Source organism: Mirounga angustirostris, unplaced genomic scaffold, assembly GCF_029215605.1.
Source record: "Mirounga angustirostris isolate CCGP_5_RB_7025 unplaced genomic scaffold, mMirAng1.0.hap1 SCAF_12, whole genome shotgun sequence".
NCBI lineage: Eukaryota > Metazoa > Chordata > Mammalia > Carnivora > Phocidae > Mirounga > Mirounga angustirostris.
In genome coordinates, this window is record NW_026991720.1 from 54902044 (window position 1) to 54925648 (window position 23605).

Sequence of the window (23605 nt, forward strand, 5' to 3'; positions counted from 1 at the left end):
AATCTCTGGCAAAGGAAACTGATTTCTGAACTGCACACAACACTGTCTCTCTAATCTATTCCTTATTTGATAAAATTGTTGCTTATGGCTCAGGGAGCCAAGGCAATTTGTTCTCCCATGCAGTTTCACTGAAGATGGCACTTCTAATTTCAATGACTCTTGTAAAAGAGCCATTTGGGGAGATATGTCTAGATGTATAAGGTTTAAAGTCCTAAAAGATAGATGGACCCCCAAAGGAAATTTCAGCAACCATTAGGAAAGCTAAATAGAATGTATACACCATGGATGGATTGGATTCTTTGTCCAAAATTATTTAAGGCAAAAAAAAAGTATTTGGAAATTTTATCAATAGTATTAATGTTTTAAAAACTGGGAAATAATAATTCTGCTGGGCAATTTAAAAAAAAATTTATACTCTTGTGAGTTGTAAAATAATATGAAAGTATGTTGAAATGAAGAAAGGTGCCATTGCAATGAAAATGAAAGGTTGTTATAATGGAATATGAGACAAAGAGAGCTTGTCAGGGAAAAAAAAAAATGTACCAGTGGTTATCAGAACAATTTTAGAAAGGAACAGAGTAAAAGAGGAGCAAAAGAGAGTAACAGAAGCAAGTGTGAGAGGGAGACTGTGTATGGAAGATTCAAGTAACACATCTTGTCCTCAAAAGGAAGTAATCTGTAAAGCAACAGTGTTCAAAGGCCTTAATGAAGAAGCCTTCAATCCCACTCTAGTCCTTCCGTATGATCTCATACTCCTCAAAAAATTCTGCTTGCTAACTTGGCTTCTAAATGGTTTGATATTAGCAGTGGGGTATCTTGTATAGTAGCAATGATCTTTTTGATTATTGGAAAGATGTGTTCCAAGATAAATACATATATCTGAAAATTGCCTTATAAATGTATTTCTGGTGCATATATAATCAGACTCATAACTTTCTCAAGATCTCAACGTAGAATTGATATCCTGAAATCCTGGACACAAAAAGCTGAGAGCCAAATACTCGGCCACTATGAAGACTCCATCAATACTCAGAAACCTCACGGATGTCATCATGATATGGCCTGCAGCCTTAGCTTCCTGTATCCACAAGAGAAAAATGCAGGGTATATTTTGGTCCAGATGCAGATGAGAAAATTATGTCAAATACATACCACTGAGAGTTAGTGTCCTGTAATTCTGAATTCTCAGCTTATATGAGGAAGGTGTTACAGGAATATCTCCATTTGGTATCTGTGATGATTTAAAAACCTGTTAAAAGAAAGTCAGCAAAACTATCCTCTACCTGAAGGATAACAGTTTTAACTAGTAATAGGTCCCCCATTTTAGGGGAATGGAATCAAGAAATGAAATTATTATTATTTTTCTATATTCATGAGGCACAAGCAACAAATTATCTATGATAAAATGGTATTCTTTAATCTTTTTGGTCAAACTGACTGGTATTTGCATATCCTAACAATAAGCATCACCAAATGTGAGGTAATGAAACATAGTAATCTGCTAATTCCCAATTCTTTCACTCCAAATTTTGAGAAGAAAACAGAATGTCACTGTGAGAAACAAACAGGCTACCTTTAGTAGTTTATAGCCACTCAACTGAACTACAAAGAGTTCTCAAAGGAAATTATGTCTGGCTATTCCTAGATAATTTCTCCAAAGTCTTTAAGGTTCTTTTTATTCAACTGGCAAAAGCTATCTCATGCCAACCTGTCATCATTCTATCATGTTCCACCACTGAAATTCAAAAACTTGCTGAGATGGCTTAGAAGAAAACACAAAATTGTAAAATTTTCAGTAAATAAGCCCCCTAAACAGCAGTCAGACAGCACACTGTAAAACTCAATGCATCCCCAAGAGTCTTTTGCTACCTACTCTTAGGTTGGCTGCTACATTGTAGCTGGGAAAATGCAAAATATAATAAGTGGAAAGAGCCAGGTGGCATGGGGATTTGGTAAAGCCACTTCTCATTTCTGGAAGTCTGTGTGAAAAATAATGCCGAAACCAAAATCCAAAAGTGTTGGGTGGAGTGAGCCCAGTCTCTGGATATTTGGCTGTACATATTCAAAAGCCCCAAGCCTTCTGGCCAAATACAGTGTGATTGGCAGCTCATGGAGATGGCTGGGATGGAAATAGCAGGCATGTGGATCAGAGTTGAGGTGAGTGAACAAATGTATGGATCCCTGGAAAAAGAGTGCGGAGAGAGAGAAACAATATTTTGGCATTCAGGAAAGTTTCTGGATTCAGCACATCATGTTGAATAAAAGATAATATGTACTTGGCAATAGATATGAAACTTAATGACTCATTAGTTGAGATAAATCTGATTCCTTTTGAAAGAAATTCTATCTCAGGTTGCAGACTGAGTATGTCAAGAAGCAATTTATTTTATTTATAATCAGAATGGGGATGAATCTGAATAGTAGCAAAAAGGAAAATGGAGAAATAATGAATAAAAAGTTTCAAAATAGTGGAAAAGTACTTAGGCAGGGGTGATAAACTGCAGAAGTGTGAGCATTCAGTTTGTAAACATGTTATACATGGCCCTGTTGAGTTGATTTTTATTTTATCTTGGTGTTCTCACCAGTAAATCTTCCACCAGTCAATTCTAAAATGAAAAGAAAAATACACACAAACACACATCCTCATTGCCATAAAAATTCAGACTTTAACAAAGGTATGCCAATATGTAGTAGAGTCTTACTGAATCAGCAGCACCTGATTGCCAAGTTTTAGGCACTTTTGTTTGTTCTGTAATCTGAAGTGCATGGTTTACACATCCATGCTGAAATATCTCTGAAATGAGGAAGTTATAATGGAGAAAGGCCTAAGGTGGTATAAACTTGGGTCCGAGAAGACATATGAACATGTTACAGAAAAGGAAGGAAAGAAGGAAGGAGGGAAAGAGAAAGAAGGAAGGAAGGAAGGAAAGGAGGGAATGAGGGAGGAAGGAAAGAGGGAAAAAAAAGAAGGAGAGGAAGGGAGGAAGGAAGAAAGTTGGCCGATGTTACTAATAATAATATATAAAAATATATACTTAGGGAATCCAATGTGTTATGATCCAGATAATTATGAGTTAGAATAATAGACTAGTAATAAATAAAGATTCCCCAAGGTATATGTGCTACACAAAGTGGGAAAATGATAGGGATATGCTCTGAAGAATGATATAGAGATAAAGACAATTTGTGTTGTAATGAGGTACCAGAGAAAGTTTCTATAAAGGCAGTGTTCTGGTCAGTGGACACAGAGGACTGCTTTGATAATGATAATCAAGTTTATATGTAACAATATATAGAGAACTGTACTCTATATAAACCAAATAAGAATGAACATATTTATAAATTCTGTATGAATTATTTTGAAAAGAACTGTTCGACTGTATGTTTGTTTCTCATCATATAAGAAAGATGACATTCAAACATAGAACACGTTCTCATAGGCTTACCTGAGTTACATACAGTTCTCGGAAGGCTGGTGAGCTCTTGTTTTTTCTCTTCTATGCAACAAGCTAGACTGGAAAGCAATGGATAGAGAGTATTATTTTCTAGGGATGGCCTTATATGCTTTTCTTTTTTAAAGGAGATCATCTGCAAATTTCAGTTCTTAATTTTCAGTATAACGTTGCTTGGGCATGTATTACAACATACCAGTGTGTATCTTAGAACCACTACCAGTAAAGTAAAGAACTTTTAAAAAACAAGAGATAAAAAGGCCAAAATCAATTAGAAAAATGTGCAAAGTTTATGAATTGACAATTCATAGGGAAAGATATACTAATGGCCCTTAAACATACAAAAAGATGCTCATATTTAATTTTTGTCCACAAATTCCAATTTTAATAATTTAACCTGAAGATACATCCCCCAAATAAAAAAAACATATATGCTCAAGGGTTTTCATTACAGGATTATTTACAATATCAAAATATTAGAAATGACCTAAATGCCCATAGATAGGACAGTGGTTGAATAAACAATGGTACTTTCATACAATGAAAGACTACCAAGCTATAAAGAGTGAATATCTCTATCAACTGATATTGAGGGATTGCAAGGATATCATTACATTAGATTAAAAAAAAAATCAAGGGACAAAAATTTTCTATTACACTCTACCTTTTATGTGAGAAAAAAAGGCCATAAGTATGCATACATATTTCCTTATTTCTTTCTATCTACACTTGCGCTTGAAAACAAAACACTACCACCAACAACAAAACCTCTATTGACATTTTTGACATTCGGATGGAATGTTTGTGTCCCTCCAAAATTTGTACATTAAATCCTACCCCCCAGTGTGATGATATTAAGAGGGAGAGATGTCACATAAAGTATTTGCATATCTGTGAAATAGCAGATAGTGAATTTAAGAACACATTCATCAACTATTCCTTACTAATTACCAACTATTGCTCAATATTTATGCTGATCACTAGGCATTCTTCCACCTCCCCAAATTCCAAAATGTTTAACACAAGCTCTTCATTTCCATTTTTTTAAAAAGTATTTTTCATTTCCTCATTATTTTTTTTTCTTCTCTTCACTCCCTTTCTGAATGTCTATAATTTCATTCACCAGGATCATTTCTGACTGCTCATTGTAAACTTTGTTCACTATGGACTTATTTCAAACCCTAAATTCTTTGAGTAATTTAAAGATTCCCTTTAAAATTTTTAGACATGGATTGTCTGTAGTTTTTGTAATAATAGCACAAGTTACTTGGGAATTCCCATATGTATCCAATGTGCAGTGGACACCATGCTAAAGTTATTTTAAGTTCCTTTATTTAAAATTGAAAAAAAAGTAGAAGAGAATTAATCCTAAAAAGCAGCAATCATATTTCCATAAACATCAAAGTGTGGGTATTCTTTCTCAACATTTTTTCTGGTATTTTTCTTTATTTATCTAGAGCCCAGCTCCCTAGACAGCTTCACTGGAGACTCAACTAATGTGGGGCTGGGAATGCAGGCCTGCAAAGAGACCATCATGTTTCAGTATCATACAAACAGTATAATGTAAAATAATCTAAACCAACAGATAGTTTTGAATAGTATGAATTTCAGGTCTATTTACATAGAAGACAATCATTCAAGGAGACCTAACATTATCCATAAACAAATATACTTATCCATATAAACATAATCAAACAATGCTGTTGATTATCCTCATGGAAAACACCAAAGGGCTTACTGCAATTCTTTTTTTTTTTTTAAGATTTTATTTATTTATTTGACAGAGACAGACACAGTGAGAGAGGGAACACAAGCAGTGGGAGTGAGAGAGGGAGAAGCAGGCCTCCCGCGGGGCATGGAGCCCGATGTGGGGCTCGATCCCAGGACCCTGGGATCATGACCTGAGCTAAAGGCAGACGCTTAATGACTGAGCCACCCAGGTGCCCCACTGCAATTCTTTTAAACTCTTTCCCAGTTCCAACTGATCTCTAAAATAGTCAGGTCTCCTTATAGATCCGGGGGGTTGATATGAAATTGTATGGACACCTAAGTATTCAAGTATGTACTTTCTAATTTGGGGATATTTAGTATTCCTCCTTTGTATGGACTAAATATTTGTGTCCTGCCTCCCAAATTCACACGTTGAAGCTCTAACCCCTCCCCCCGCCCGATGTGATGGTATTTGAAGATGGGGTCTTTGGGAGGTAATTGGGGTTAGAGGAGGTCATAAGGATGGGGCCCTCATCATGGGATTAGTGTCCTTCTAAGAAAAATAAGAAATCCTTTCCACCCCCCAACTCTGACATGTGAGGACACAGTGAGAAGGCAGCCATCTGCAAGCCAGGAAGACAGTCTTCATCAGAAACCAAGCATTTTGGCATCCTGATCTTGGACTTATAGCCTGTAGCTTATCTTTTCATGATTTAAACAGGATCTTTGCAGAAGAAAGTTTTAATTTTTTTTTACGTCCAATTTATCAGTGTTTCTTTTTATGGATTGTACTTTTTTGTGTCAAGTCTAAGAATTCGTCAAGCCCCAGATCCACTCTAATTGTGGATTTGTCTCTTTCTCCTTTCAGTTCTGTAAGGTTTTTTTTCCTACTGTATTTTCTCTATTATCTAGTGCATACATATTTAAGACTGCTATGTCTTTGTGGATTGGTCCTTTTATAATTATACCATATCCCTCTCTGTCTCTGGTCATTTTCTTTGTCCTGAAGTCTTATATTAGTATAGCCACTCCTGCTTTCCTTTGATTAATATTTACATGATATATCTTTTTCCATCCCTTTACTTTCTACCTACCTTTTCAATTCTATTTGAAGTAATTTTATTGTCAACAGCATATAGTTGGGTCATGTTTTTTAATCCAATCTGCCAAATCTCCATTTTTTAATTGGCATATTTAGATTTTTTACATTTAGTGTTGTTATTGATGTATATAGGGCTTTAGTCTGCCATTTTGTTTTTGTTTGCTCCTTCTGTTTTTCATTTCTCTGTTTTATTTTTCATGCCATCCTGTGGGGGTTACTTGAACATTTTTTAGAATTCTATTTTGATATATCTATAGTATTTTGAGTATACCTCTTTGTATAGATTTCTTAGTGGTTGCTCTAAGTATTACATTACACACACACCACAGTTTATGGTTGTCCTCATTTTACCAGTTCAAGTGAGGTACAGAAACCTTAGCTTCCCTTACTTCTTATTACTCTCACCCATTTATAACATAATTATCTTAAATATTTCCTGTATATATATTTAGAACCACATTTGACAGTTTTATAATTTTTGCTTCAACCATCAAATATAATTTTAAAAAATCAAAAGGAGAATAAAAGCCAATTATATTTACTCATGTTTTTGCTTATTATGTTCTTTGTTCCTGATATTTTTAAGTTCCTTCTCATATTGTTTTCCTTCCTGTTTAGAGAAATTCCTTTAGCCATTCTTTTAGGGTAGGTCTCCTGGGACAAGTTCCCTTAGTTTGTCTCACTAAGAGTAAATCTCTCTTAGTAAGAGATATTCACTAGCTGTAAGATTGAGTTGGCAATTTTTTCCTATAACACCTGAGAAATAAATACTGTGCCACATTCTTCTTATTTCCATGCATTCTTAAAAGAAGTCTGTCATTCTAATTGTTTTTCTTCTATATGTGAGGTGTCATATTTCTCTGACTGCTTCAAGATTTGTTTGTCCTTAATTTTCAGTAGTTTTAATTTTGATGTGCTATGACATTAATTTCTGTGGGGCTCATTCAGTATCCCAAATCTGCAGGTTTATATCTCTTACCAAATTTGAGAAGTTTTCAGCCATTATTTCTTTGAGTATTTTTCCAGCCTTGCCCTCTTTCTCCCCTCCTTCTAGAACTCCTATGACATTAATATTAGATCTTTTGTTATAATTTCTAAGGCCTCTGAAGCTCTGTTCATTTATGTTTAGTTTATTTAATCTCTGTTGTTCAAATTGAGTAATTTCAATTGTAGCTATCCTTTCCTTTGTCCCTTACTCTCTGCTGTTGAGCCTTTTAATTTTGGTTATTGTATTTTTCTGTCATAAAATTTACATTTGGTTCTTCTTTACAGCATCAGTTATTTGCTAATACCTTCTAATTTTTCATTTGCTTCAAGTATGTTTTTAGTTGCTCACTGAAGTATTTTTATGATGGCTCCTTTAAGATACTTGTCAAATAATTCTAACATTTTGGTCATCTTGATGTTGGTATCTTTTGATTATTTCTTTGCATCCTCCTGGTTCTTGGTATGATGAATTATTTTCTATTATAACCAGGACATTTTGGCATTATCTTCTGAGACTCTGGATCTTATTTAAATCTTCTGTTCTAGCTAGCTTTCTCTGACACTGTTCTGGCAGGGAAGGGGGGCAGTTCATCATTACTGTTAGGTGGTGGTTAAAGTCCAATTTCTCAGCTGTCCTCCATTAACACAAGAAAGAAAACTCCTCACTACTGCTGGGTGGGCTTAGCTATTGTGAAAGTCCCAACTTTCCACCAGGGGTCCTCTGACACCACCCAGGAAACAGGGGAAGGGATGGATGTCTTATTACCCCTGGTGGGAATGTAAGTCCAGGCTTCCTAGTTGGTCTCTACTGACATCTGAGGGTTAGAATGAGGGCTTATTAGTGGCCTGCAGGGATGAAAGTCCCAGCTCTCTACTTGGCTTTCCCTGACATCACCAGTTGGGGGGTGTTGAGGTGCCTCATTACAACCTCATGAAGGTGAATTTTAGCCTCCTTGCTCAGCTTTTACAGGTGAGGGTTGAGATGACACTGCAGGGTTTTATGTGGTATTTGGCTTCAGTAGAGTGATTATAATCTAAATGCTTTCTCTATGATCATATAGTTTCAATGTTTAAAGGATCTCTAAAAACTATATAGTCCACTCCTTTAATTTTACATAAGAGGCCCAGAGGAAAAAAATATATTGCCTATGATCATATTATCTAGTTAGTATCAGATACTGAATTAAAACATATCTTTGGAATCCCACTTCAAGGATCTTTCTCCTCTCCGAGGCACTTTATATGGCCACAGTTAATTCAGGGGATAAAAGAGTACCATTGTAAATATTTAAAAATTATTTCTATTTTTTAGATAACTATGTATTTGTAAATTTAATGGTTGAAACATAAATGTTTCATTTTATCAATGTAAATATGATGTTACATTAAAATCCCAGTTTCTTGAGCTATAATTTCAATAAAAATTGGTGTAGTCACATGACCTTAGATATTTCTTTTCTTTTCTCTCTACAGATTTCCCCAACACAGCCTTGACATTTGCTTCTAAAATACTTCACTCTTTGAAGTTCAATAGGATAGATGCTATTATAAGTAATGTTATCTTTTCAAAGCTTTGCCTTAAAATTGGCTCATTTTTTATAGTTTTCAGTGGCGTATGTCATAAGAGAAGAATATGAGGTATATTTAGAATTTATGGTGTGCCCCCTGGGAGGGGTCTTTGCCTTAGAAAGAAACATTTATTTAGTCCTGGATAAGAGGAACATGATTGAGGTGTTACCTTTAACACTAGGATTAGAGAATTGGTAACTATCCAAAATGGATAAAAAGGCTAAGTCTACCAAATTCTAAAACACTTTTTATAGTAAGGTCTCCTCACTTAAAAGTGTCTCTTCAGTCTATGCCTACTTTTCAGTGTTGGGAATTAGAGAGAATGTGAATTTATCTTATTGATAGTAATTAATGAGAATTCTGTCTATGTTTTCAAGAGTGACTCACGAAATCCAATCAGAAACATGAAATAAAAAATAATATTTAGCTATAGAAAAGAAATTAACAACACAAATATTTTAAGATTTAACCATTTACTTTCTTGTAAATAATGTGCTGTTATTATTAAAAACCCAGACTGTGGGCATGATAGAAAGTGTGGGGTGAGTAGAAGCAATAAACTACGACATTGTATACAAGACAAAATAGTACATTAGATGTGTAATAGTAGGAAAATATGAAGTATCATAGGAATAGAGTATGAAATAGAAATAATGTTTTATAGGGGCTTATGAACTATAACAACTAGAGCAATACATTCATTTGTATGAATCATCATTACATAATATTTCTGTGTATACGTAATAATTTTAGCCTTCTATTATTTAAGGCTTTACAACATTTAGGTGATTTACAATTCTCATTTTAATATAAAAATCTGTAATTTAACACAAGTATAATAATTACATAATAATGTAACAATCTATTGTATTATTAATATAATAATTTACTGAGTACTTACAATGAACTAGTCACTGGACCAAGTACTAAAAATTGTTAAAAACTAATCACATCTTTTTGATGTTTATAGATTCATGACATGACATAGATTTGCAAATGTGCAAAATTATAATCAAGATCAAGTGATATTTGTTGTAAGAGCAATATAGATCATTCTAGTACAGAAGATGAAGGATAACAAAACACTAACTTCCTTTGAACTTCTAATTTCAAGCACAAGGCAACATGTAAAAATACTCCACAGTTAGAAAAACCCAGGAATCTTGTTTCTACATTTAAATTCTAACATGGAAGAGAGGATGATTTTCCTAAATTTGCACATAAGAAAGAAATACAGGCACACAGAGCCGGAAAAAAAGTTACTTAATGTTAATCTACTTTGATAAAGATTTATATTCCTCTATGAAACCAGATGGTAAAGATTATATATTTTGATATAAAATGGGTAAATATGCCATGATGGAAAGAAAGGATTATGGAGAGAACTTTGATCTATGGAGGTGCTAGAACCAATTAAAGATATGAAAGAAGTAAGTATCACCAGTCCCAGATGGAGTTCCTGTGAATTGGACTAAGTGTTCCAAGACTGTTTGACAAGTCCTCTAGCAGATGTTTTTAATCTTGGATGGAGAGCCCAAGCATTACCTGGATGCATGAGAAAGGCTACTTTGGGAGTGATGGCAGGCAAGGAATCAGGATCTTGACTCTGGCTCTTCATTTGGATTGGTCTTCCGGGCACCAGTGTCTATCAGCCAAAATCCACTCTGGTGATTATCTCAGTAGGATGCATAAGAAATGATGTGGGTCATCTGAGATCATCTGAAGGATATAATAAGGAAATTAAACATGGTTATATATTCCCTAAAAGTATCCAACAGTGAAGTTTCACACTAGAACAAGCAAATTAAAAGAAATGTAGATTTAAAAAAAAAGAAAGAAAAAAAAGAAATGTAGATTAGTTGTTTTTGATAGGGGTAGACTTACAGCCAGTATGTCACCCATCTAAATGGCAGAACAGAGGACATCTCCTCTTGACCTAAATATTTTGGACATCTTAGAATTTAATTTGGGTGTACTACTGGAAAATTACTATCAGAAAAAAAAATCTTGGCAGGACACAAAATGGTGAGTTGTCTATTATTGCAGTCTAGAGTTTAGATGCAACCTAAAAGCTCAAGAAAAAGATGATTTTAGGTTCAATGATGTCTGCTTATTAGACAACAAACGACAAATAAATAGTCATTTACTTTCATCCTATTGGGTAATTTGAAAATAAGTATATTTCCAAAGATAGGGAAAATGATCAGCAGATTTTCATTCACACTTCTAAAGTTTTTTGTTAGCATCTTCCAAATCTCACTTGGCAAAAGTCAAATATATTCTCAGCTGAATGCAAATGTGCAAAAATCCAAAAAGAGTTATTTGCCAAGAATCTCTTTCTCCCTCCTTCCTTCCCCCACTCCCTGTCTCTCTCCTACTCTCTCACTCTCTCATTCTTACTCTCTTTTTTGTTCCAGACACTTCCATTTGGAGTCCTAGAGAAATAAATATTTCAGAGAGGAATTCCATGCTTTCTTTGGAGGAAAAATTCCCCAAGAGTTCAATAATGCTCTATAGAAACAGTTAGTGGTGGGAGGCCTTCCCTGCTAAATTTAAAACAATATTATCAGGCATGCCAATTAAAATCCTTGTGGGATTGGGTGTGGTGGTAGAAGCAACTTCAGGTCACTTCAGAACACAGAGAAAATGTTCAAAGCAAACCTCTAAATGAAATTGGGTCTCTTTTCCTCCCATCTTAATAGAAAGGATGGTACATTCTTATATCCACTTTATTGTTGATATAACCTTAAAGTTTTGGCAACATGTCCCAGAAAAACTGACCACATCCCCACCTTTTATTCTATGAAAGATGGGGAAATGCTGATCTGGATAAGTTTCTGAGGAGACAGAGAGAAGGTTCGTGAACCTTAGCATTATTACAGTTCTCAAAGCAAAGTTGTTCCAAGAACAAGTTTAGATAGAGGGAGAGCACAATTATTTTCCATTTTAGAATTCTGTTCTCTAAACTTTTGTATGACTGACCACCCAGTATAATAAAGTATTGTTATAGCATAAAATGGGTGGCATTCAAGTATTTATGAATCAATATAATTTAATAACATGTCTGGTAAAATAATTTGATACATAAAGAAAAAGAGAAAAACTATTGTATTTCCATAATTATAAGCAATCATTTATTTTTACATTTTAACATTTCCATAATTAGTATGCATTTTTTATAATTGATGCATACCTTTGTAGTGGACTTTTTAAAAGTAGACTTTTAAAGAAGGTGTTAGCAAATCAATGATGCCTTTTTATCTTATTTCAGATTTGAAAAAGTGCATTATTTGCTATAAAATGATATTGTCTAATTTTCTATGGATTTTATTACTCTGCTTCTCATATCTATAATATAAAAAGACTGTGAAAATCAAATGGTAGCTATTACATGATTAGATTTGGAAGACTCGCTCACACACACATACACACAATTATGAAGTAAGTACTATATCACCTTCTTCAAACATCAAAGAAAGCTACTACCCAACACTTCAGATTATAAAAGCAGGCCACAAGCCAGACTGTTAGTCCATTTGGATTGATAACAAAATACCATAGACTGGGTAGCTTAGAAACAAGAGAAATTGGTTTCTCAAACTTCTAGAGGCTAGAAAGTCCAAGATCAAGGCCCTAGCAGATTTGCTCTCTGGTGAGGGCCAGCTTCCTGGTTCACAGCTAGCTGCCTTGTCACTGTAACCTCACATGATGAAAAGGGCATAAGAGAGCTCTCTGGAGCCTCTTTTCTAAGGGCACTAATCCCATTCATGAGTTCTCTATCTTCTATCCTTATGCCCTAACCACTTCCCAAAGGCCCTACCTCTTAAAACTCTCACATTAGGTATCAGGATTTAACATATGAATTCTGGAGGGACATGAACACTCATACTACAGCAGCCAGTGAGAAGCCAAGTTAGCATTTTGGACAACAAATAGGCAAAGTCTAAAGAGGCAGACATCTTCAAACTATGCTGTGTTGTTTCATCCCAAGTATTTCTCTTCTACATTGATATAAAGGCAGTTGTAGAGAATATTTAAGGTAGGATGAAAGAGTCACATTTGCTAGGTGAATCCATGGTAAACAGTGGCTTGAAGTTGAGTTATATTCCTGTCTGGAATTTTCCCTCTACCCCATGCAATCCCACCACTGTCATACTGGAGTAACCGAGTCTATACTTAACAGATTCATTATTTCCCATCTGACCTAAGGTTTGCCTGGTACACTACCTAATATGGACTGAGTCTAACAAATATATACTTACATATTTGTAGATTTAAAGTCTTATGTTGGATTTTTATATACATGCGGAAAAATGGACAAATAAAGCATACTTATTTCTAAGGAGTATGAGATGAGATATTGGACTCTTGGACAGAAGTTCTGTGGGGTAAGGGGTAGACATGAAAATGTCCAAGTAGCCTTGGGAAATTATTCATTAAATCACTCTTCACTCTACAAAATCTAGTCAATATTTGTTGCTACTAAAAAGGAATTACAGTTCCTAAAAACATTAAACTCCTTCTTTTACTGCCTAAATTTGAGATAGATATTTCACACTGTGCTTAAATTGGGTAAGCCTCAAAAAGTTGGGCAAAATCTCCTTAATATACATATGAATTTGGATAAGACTTTAATACACTGGTAAGTATTTTAAGGAAGTGTGGAATAAACTACCCTTAAATATTTTTTTGGTAGAAAAATAATCCTATTGTTCAAACTACTGCCATTGGAAAATGAGAAACATCAAGAATACAACAGCTTGGAAACAGCTGAATTGCATCCCCAACCATCTTAAATGCCTGGAGAAACCAGGAAGTATTGCTCCAAAGTGAACAGCTTCACCAAGGATGCCAGCCAGCACTCTCCCTCTTAGATATGGGCTTTGGAATCAACTGTGAATAAAAAATCCTCAAGCTATAAGATCTCACTTAGGGCTGGGGAGGAAAGTGGTGGAAGAGAATAGTTTGGAAAAGATGGCTTTCATTTGGTGGTTCCTTTTAAAATTCGGTATTTCTTAATGAAATTATATGCAAATAAGTACAAAATACTCATGCACATACAGATAGAAATTTCAACTAAAAGACTCTTTATGAGTCTGTTCTCCATGGACTCACTGTAATCTTTATACATCTTAGACCACCTTTAAATATCTGCTTCCTTTCCCTACACTGCAAGCCCAGATTCAGGTAGAGTTTAGGCCTCTGGGCTTCTCCATGGAAGTGAAATTCCTCTGTCAGCCAAGTTCTGAGGCACTTGACAATGAAATAGTCCTGACTAAATATCAGCACTCTCATTCCCCTCAATTTGACTACAGATATTTGTTAGGTAATAACCAGCTCCCATTCATGTACCAAAGCTGGTTGTATGACTTCTACAAAGATAAAATCTTGAAAATATAAACAGTTCTTTAGAACCTGGCCTAGTCTCAAATGAGAAGTGTATCTGGCTGTTAATACATTTTCTAGCACCAGACAGAAAAGTCACATCAGTCCAGCCATGTCTGAATTATCTTGTCAGGATTTCACACAGACAGTGGAAACTTTTTGTACCTCATAAAATTGTAACCAGGCTGATAAATCTGTTTATTTTCCTCTAAGTGTGCCCTGGTTTTCATAATACAGACATTTTGTAAGTGTGCTAATGAATGGCAACACCCTCATCTGAATCTCAATCTTCATACTTTCTCTGCCAAGAAATTTGTTTTGTGAATTTTCAACTTTTGTTTTTCCACCACGAAAACTAACCATGAGACCTGGCTTGAAAGCAGTTTTAGCAATTTTTTTTTGTTTTCAAATGCACTTACTTTGATAGCTGAAAATGACCTCGAAGAATGATTAATACCTTGTGGGGGTCGATGACATAAATCTGCTCCAGTGGGCCTGATGCAAGTTCTCTCAGAAGGAATGTTACAGCTATATTGCTGTGGAAACCTGGTGACACTGAGCAGACCACACCAGATATAAAATCTTCAAAAAGCATAACTACTTAACCTGGACTTGAATTTATATGGACTTGACTTGTTACCAAAAAAATGCAGTGAACTCTTTTCCCTAGAAACTGCATAATGTGTTGCAATACTACCCAGAAGAAAAATCCCTCTCCTTTAACAGTTTCAAATGTGCTAACAAAAGAATGAGTTACTTTCTGATGATTTTAATTTCTTGGGTCCCTTAAGCCTGTTTTTCTCCTATCTAAGGGAAGAATGGTACAGTGAGGGCAAGAGGTGACAGGGTAAAGCGGGTATCAAAAATCTGTCAAGCATGTGACTACACAGGATACTGCAACAAAATAATATGTTTGGTTAAAATGTTTGTGAGGGCCATCTTTAACGTGGTTGACAGAATAATTTTACAGGAGTCTCGTATACATAAATCAACTAATAAAAAGTCAATTCAATGCTCCTACCTGACAAACTAAATAAATTATGAATTAAGAAACATTTGTGGTTTTGGTGACACAGGTTGCTTATCATAGTGGTTAAGAATGTGACCTCCAGGGGCGCCTGGGTGGCTCAGTCGTTAAGCGTCTGCTTTCAGCTCAGGTCATGATTCCAGGTCCTGGGATGGAGCCCTGCATTGGGCTCTCTGCTCCACAGGAAGCCTGCTTCTCCCTCTCCCACTCCCCCTGCTTGTGTTCCCTCTCTCTCTGTGTCTCTCTCTCTGTCAAATAAATAAATAAAGTCTTTAAAAAAAAAAAGAATGTGACCTCCAAAGCCAAGTCATGGGGATCGAAACCTTGAATGACCATAAGCAAGGTAATCTCCTCATGCCTTAGTTTCCTCAACTGTAAAACGAAGATAATAATAGCACTTACTTCACAGGGTTATAATGAGGATTTAACAACTTAAGTTTTGTGTAAAAAAAAAAAAAAAAAGCCTGGAAGAGTAGCTAGCAAATGCTCAATAATATTTGTCGTTTTAGATTCATATCTAAATTATTTTATCATCATATCTAAATGATTTGTCATTCATATCTAGCGATTTTATCAACATCAAATTTTAACTGAATGTAAATATATTCATGTGGTGAGTGTTGAATTTACATAGCTGATTTCATACTTGACTGTTCAAAGAATAGTCTCACTATTATGCCATGGTACATACATACATGTGGTTAAACTTTCAGCCAGTGAAGCTGCAAGAACCTTAATAGGGTGGGGATTAGAATCTTAGAGAGGGAAGAGATTTTAGCTGTAATCCAATATGATTTTCCAGAGTAGGAAACCAAGATCCACAGAAATTAAGTGGCTTTCAGGAAACAAATTAATAGCAGAGCTGAACCCTGAATGCAGGTCTTCATATTTCATGTACATGCATACAGACAATTTGTAATTTTTTGATGGTGTGTTTCAGTCATTGTGTTATAAAAAGATACTTGTCCATTAGCATGGGAATAATTATATAATTACTTCTTTTGATTCCTATCAAAGACTCGCCATTAAAAATGATAGATATTATTTATATTTGCAATGTCATGATTGACATTTACATAATTATTTAAAATAGAAAATATTTGCCACAGTCATACTGTAAATAGTGCTAGTATGAAGTGTAATATACAGTATAAAATTCAGACAACATTTAAAAATAAAGCTCTGTATGTTGAAAAAGAGAAACAAATACTTTTATTTTTCACCATGCTGATATGTTTTCTCATGTAAAGTTTATAACAATCTTATATTATGGAACTTATTTTATGAATAAGTAAACTGAGGATCAAAGTTATTTAGGTAGTTTTGTCCATGATCACAAAATTAGTGAGTGGCCCAGATGAATTCAAAGCCAGATCTCTGGCATCAAATCCTACACTATTTCCAATATACTGGATGAGTTTATTCCATATGTATTTATTCAGTCTTCGCTTTGCCTTCTAAAAATATAAAGACTTCTTGGAGATGATTTTTTTGCATGGTCCAAGTCTTTTTTAAATGATAAATGAAGTTCAATTGGATGATTTCCTTTTTTGCTTGGATTTCTTTACATAAGCAAAGGCTTCCAAATCCTTGCAAATGAGTATAGTTTGAAGACCCACACTATGGGCATCACTCAGGAGCTTAGAAATGCAGATTCTCAGCTTCCAGTACAGATTTACTTAATTGGAATCCACATTGTAACAAGCTCCCAGATACTATATATGTACATTGAACTTTGAAAAGCATCAGTCTCAATCACTATACACTTTTAAAAATGCTGCTCAACTGGGCACCTGGGTGGCTCGGTCGTTAAGCGTCTGTCTTCGGCTCAGGTCATGATCCCAGGGTCCTGGGATTGAGCCCCCACATCGGGCTCCCTGCTCGGCGGGGAGCCTGCTTCTCCCTCTCCCACTCCCCCTGCTTGTGTTTCTGCTCTCGCTTTCTCTTTGTCAAATAAATAAATAAAATCTTTAAAAATGCTGCTCAACTACCCAGTAGTGGTGTTAGTAATGGTGGTTTCAGTACTGTTGTTTTGCAAACTAAAGAGCATTTATTTTTTAACTGAAAAGTTGAATCAATATTTATTCCCTTTCTAACTTCTTTCCTCTTCAGTTTATCTCAAGCTTTGCACTTGCAAATTAGAACGTGTCAATTAAGGACATCAGAGGATTTCATACATCTTTAAAAATAATCAAAGTAGGGGCGCCTGGGTGGCTCAGTCGGTTGAGCGACTGCCTTCGGCTCAGGTCATGATCCCGGAGTCCTAGGATCGAGTCCTCCATTGGGCTCCCCACTCGGCGGGGAGCCTGCTTCTCCCTCTGACCCTCCCCCCTCTCATGCTGTTTCTCTCTCACTCACTCTCTAATAAATAAATAAATAAAATCTTTAAAAAAATAATAATAATCAAAGTAATTACCAGATCACTGGGGTTTTTACAAAGATTCCAAAACATCTTCCAGAAAACTGGGAAGATAGGAATAATGGAACATCAGTCACCTTAACTGCTAACATTTACAAATTTCTAAAATGGGAGAGGAAATTTCATATACATCACTGTATTTATGTTTCACACAATGAGGAGAAATGGTAAGATAAGTGAATACTTCAGAAATTGAGGTATATGACAGACTTTAACATCAATGCACTTGAATTAGGAAAATTTCCTTTAAAAATTGCTACTTGTAGAAAGTGCTTACATGTCATATAGTTTGCTTTTCACAATAGTTCTATGGGCTAAACTTTGTTATTCCCATATTTCAATAGAGAAATGAAGACCAACAAAGATGTTGAGAAAATTAATTGTGCCTTGAATTGCTATTATAATGTTATAATGGATTAGATTTAGCTGTCTGCAAGCCTATGTTCTTTCTACCTTGTAGATTTAGTTCAGTGGGGTTTTAAAAAATCATTTAATTAAACAAATTTTTTACACTCAAAATATTTGAAGCCTGCCACATAGACCCAGTAGAAAGACATGCTTTTAGCTATTGTTCTGATCACTCAGCTTATAATTTGATAATGCATTTGAGTATAATATATACCAAAATTATATTTGGTATATATAATATATATATTATATATATTGGTATATTTGGTATATATTTGGTATATATAATATACCAAATATATTGCACCAGGTTAGTGTTGAATTACAAGAATACGAATATCCTCGGGTCTGGTATATTGTTTGGATAGGTACCCTTCCAAACTATCTTCTGTGATAATGTTAGCTTTCCTTCTTATTTAGGTGTTATCTCCTGTTCCTCATTCTCTCCTGTGGAGAGAAAAGACAAAGAACCTCGTACTGAGGCTTGAAGATCTCTGACACTTTAAATCTGTCTGGAGAAATAACTTGAAAAGTAGAAAAGTAATCAGAACACAGAGTGGTATGAGAAAAATTTGGAGACCTGTTGATAGAGAAAATAAAAGAGTGTCAAATCCTGCTGAGAGATCATATAAGATAAGGATAGATTGCGTCTGTTTGAATTTGAACATGGAGTGGTGGGGGACATGAAAGCAGAATGTAAAGGAAGATGATAGGCAAGTGCCAAGTGAGAAGGTAGACATAACAGAAGGATGCAATACTTTTGTGTTTGGTGGGTGTGAGGAAGGCTGGAGCTGACGGTAGTAGAAAATGAAGCATTAACTGGAAAGGATGTGGAAATAAGAGAGATTAATGAGTTTAGTTTTCCAACTTTATTCTTTTTTCAAGATTGCTCTGATTTGGGGGATTCCATAAGCATTTTAGGATGGATTTTTAAATTTCTTCCAAAAATGTCATTGGGATTTTGATACAGATTGCACTGAATCTATTGATTACTTTGGGAGGTACTGCCATCTTTACCATTTGTTGGTATTCTTAATGGAAATTTTAAACTATGTTTGAATACTGATGCATCATTCAATTAAACTATCTCAATTTATCAAATACTTAGTCAGTATCTACTATGTGGCAGGCATTATTTTAAGTGATGGCAATTAGAGCCAAGACAATTAAGCCAAGGTCCATGATCTATTGGGAAGATATTGCAATAATCAAGATTGTAGGTCAGATCATATGGGCAACAGTGGAGAAGGTGAGAAGTGGTTAGATTCTGAAACTCTTTTGAATATATAAGAGAACCTGCTAATGGACCAGACATGGAATGTGAAAGAAGGAGGGGAGTCAAGGTTGACCCCAGAACTATTAGCTTGATAAAATGACAGGAAGGAGTTGCCATCAAATGAGATGAGGATACTCTGAGTGGAACATAATTTTTGAGGAAAGATCATTAATATGGGTAAAAGATACCAGCTATATATGAGAAAGGTAGGAGGATGGAAGGAAAGGTGTAATTTAGCATGGTAGTACAGTAAGAGAGTGAGCTTACTTGAAAATATCATGGTTATGTACACATTTGAAGTTGTGACCATGAATCTGACACCAACCTGCCAGATGTGTGATTATTTCCAGCACTGCCCAGATATACACATTCAGTAGAGCAGAAGATGGATGTTTGGGCCCATTTAGGATTGGATTGTGGACAGTCAAGTATGACTGAGGGAGGAAAAGACAGTGAATAGTGGAATTTGCCAATGAGGGTTTATAGTAATGAGCTATGCAATCCAAGTAGCATAAGGAGGGAAGTAAAGAGGAATCAAAATATCAACAACATACACATTTGTAAGACTCAGTAATCACTAATGCATGTAAGGCTATTACCAAAGATTAGCACTAACAAATGTGCACACAAATAAACATATATCTATCATATATAAATATATATATCTAGTTGTTGCTGATATCAGAGTCCAAATTGGTGGGCCCAGACATTATTAGGGAATGCATGTATAAAATCAAATATACTTGCAAAGTTCAAGCTCATTTTTATTTATTCTTTGTGACTAGTAGACTTAATAAAAACTTCTTACAGAAATAAATTGTCATTAAGTATAAATAGCACATAATCTTTGAATTTGAATGGTTCTTTGCTGCTATTATTTAGTCCTTTGATTCTCATATGTAGATTTAATTTAGTGATTAATTGAAATGCGTGAGGACAGCTTCTGTTACCTTGGAAGCTTTGTGGGATTTGCGTGCTACTTCTAGACAGCTGTATCAAATGTGGATTTAATCAGAACTCCTTGTCCTCCATTTTCAAGAAAATTCTATAGGAAATTATCAAGCTTTCCTAGTTCCAGTGCTTGATTGGCAGAAAGAATTAAGCTTTTTATTTTTATGGCTTCAACATTTCATTATGCAAGGCCTTTTCTTAAGTCAGTTGCCTAAGACACAGCTAAATCTAATGAGTTATAATCATCAAACAGAGACCAACTAGATCTTATAACCTCCACAATACTAGATAGAAAGAAAGCATGATGGGTAAGTTTGGATAAAGCTACATTTCCCATAATCATTAAAACTTTATCAGAACCAGATTATGAAGATCTAGATACTACTTCATTTATCTCCTAGGGCATTTAAAGCTTATTTATTAAATCATGGAAAATACTGCCATCATATATCTGTTAATTCTGTGGACCAGATTAGTTTGTGTCAAATTTCGCAACATCTTCTCTGGTTCCAAGTTTGTAATGCCATCAGTTCTCCTCTGTTCGTGCAAGAAATATCACTGAATGTGTCATAAGAAACATATTTTCTTTTAACATTTCTGATTCATATGGAGGTATTAGACTGGTTCTTTATTTTGGAAGAAGTCAACTAACATCATTCTTGGATATCAAGTGTATTTAAGGCAGGAGGAATGATATTTGGACTTGTCTGATGTTTCCTCATAATTAAATTCAGGTTGTGGACTTTCAATAATATCTGTGTGAGGAGATCAAGCAATCCTCAAAGCAAGTATGAAACTGAATGAAATATAAAAAGAAAAAAAATGAAGTATTTCAGGTACTTTAAAGTGACCAAAGACACAACAAAATGCAATGTGTTTACTCCTGAAAAACTGCTACTACAATGGGGAAACCTAATGGCAATTCTGTGGCCTTTTTGCATGGGGATCCTTCCAAAACCACCTAACTCCACCACTCCAGCTCAGGCCGCAAAATCCACAGCTTTATGAGTGGTGGATGAGAGCTGACTGTTCAACGTTGATGGCAAACATCAGCAGCTTTATTGGCAAAGTTGGTGGACCCATTCAAAGGAGGGGTAAATGGTATCCCTCCTATACCAAAGTCAATGGCTCCCCCCATATATCAGCAGCAAACAATTGGAATTTGAAATAAAAACATAAATCCATTGACATTAGTATCAAAATATATGAAATACTTATGTACACATCTAATGAATTATGTGTAAGGTCTATGTGAGAAAAACTAGGAAACTTGATGAAAGAAATCAAAGATTTAAATAAATGGATAAATAGTCTAGAAGTGTTATGGATAGAAATGTTAAGAAAACAATTCTTCCCTACCTGATCTACAGATTTAAGGCAATCCCAATAAAAATCCCAAGTTATTCTGGGTATATCAACAAACTCATTCTAAAGTTTATATGGAAAAAAAAGAGACGCAGGATAGCTAACAGAACATTGCAGAAAAACAAAGTCAGAGGACAGACGCTACCACTTCAAGAATTACCATAAAGTTACAGTAATCAAGGATGTGTGATATTTATGAAAGACTAGACAAAGAGATCAGTGGAATAGGACAGAAAGCCCAGGAACAGACATACAAACAGACAAAGGAGCAAAGGCAATTCCATAAATAATAGTCTTTTCAACAAATGGTGCTGGAACAGTTGGACATCCAAGTGGAAAAAATATACCTAGAAACCTACATCTTTTAAAAAAATGAACTCTAATGGATTTTAAACCAAAATACAAAATGCAAAACTATAAAACTTCCAGAAGATAACAGGACAAAATCTAAGTGACCATGGGTTTGGTGATGAGTTTTTAGATACAACACAAAGAGCACTATCTGTGGAAGAAAACTTTTGATATGTTGGATTTTCTTAAAGTTAAAACGTTTGTTCACAGTTAAGAGAATGAAGAGCTAAGTCACAGACCTGATGAAAGCATTTGCAAAATATATATTAGATAAAGGACTTGTATCCAAAATATACAAGAACTCTTAAACCCTCAGCAAAGATGGCATATAAGCACATGAAAAGATGTTCCACATCTCATGTCATTAAGAAACTGCAAATTAAAATAATCATGAGATACTACTACACATCTATTGGAATAACTAAAATCCAAAACACTGATAATAACAAATGTCTGTGAGTATGCTGAGCAACAGGAACACTCATTCATTGCTGGTAGGAATGCAAAATTGTACAACTATTTTAGAGACAGTTTGACGTTTCCTACAAAGATAAACATAGTCTTGCTATATGATCCAACAACTATGCTCCTAGGTATTTACCCAGTTGAGTTAAAAATTTATGTCTACACAAAACCCTGCACTAAAAAGTTTATAGCAATTTTATTCCTAATGACTAAAAACTGAAAGCAACCAAGATGTTCTACAATAGGTGAATGCATAAACAGACCACAGTGTATTCATAAAATGGAATATTGTTCAGCAATACAAATAAATGATCTATCAAGCCATAAAAAGATATATAAGAAATTTAAATGCATATTGCTGAAAGAAGCCAGTCTAAAAATGCTAGAAGTTACATGATTTCAATTATATGTCACTTTGGAAAATGCAAAATTATGGAGACAATTTTTTTACTTTCTTTTCTAAAAAACACCTGATCAGTTTTATAGATCTTTTTAGATCAATGGTGGTCAGCAGTTAAGAGGGAATGAGGTAAGAGATAAACAGGTGGAGTACAGGTGATTTGTAGGGGGTTAAATTATCCTATATAAAACTCTAATGGCAAATCTATATTATGCATTTGTCAAACTTCATATTATGCATTTATGTCTTTACAACCCAAAGAGTGACCCAAATGTAAACTATGGACTTTAGTTAATAATGATATGTCAGTATTTGTTTGTGAATTATAACGAATGGACTACACAAATGCAAGATTCACTAAGAGGGGAAACTGTGTGTGGGGGGAGGTATGTTGTGTGGAATAGGGGCTGGATATATGGAACTCTGTACTATCTGCTCATTTTCTCTGTAAATCTAAAACGGTACTAAAAATGTAGTCTATTTATTATTATTATTATTTTTTAAAAACCCTACAACCTCAAAAACTAATGATGTAACGTATGGTGATTAACATAACATAATAAAAAATAAATTTACAAAGTCAGAGAAGAAAATAAATGGGGATGCAACAACTGGGTACCTGTATATGGATAAATTATCCTCTATCATTAGCTGATATCATACATGGAGATAAACTTGAAATGGATCATAGACCTAAGATAAGAGCTAAAATGATACAATTTCTAGAAGAAAACAGGA

At 34.8% G+C, this 23605-nt stretch overlaps 1 protein-coding gene and 1 long non-coding RNA gene across 2 annotated transcripts in view; one reads left to right on the forward strand and one right to left on the reverse strand.

Annotated features, from left to right (window-relative positions):
• Positions 1-23605, forward strand: part of POLR1F (RNA polymerase I subunit F) — a 138454-nt gene that overhangs the window by 96554 nt on the left and 18295 nt on the right. The window lies entirely within an intron of this gene.
• LOC123835503 (uncharacterized) lies at positions 1166-10548 on the reverse strand. The gene is made up of 3 exons (XR_006788753.3): positions 10366-10548; positions 3447-3514; positions 1166-1249 (listed from the first exon to the last, which is right to left on the reverse strand). It is a non-coding gene; the product is annotated as an uncharacterized LOC123835503 (long non-coding RNA).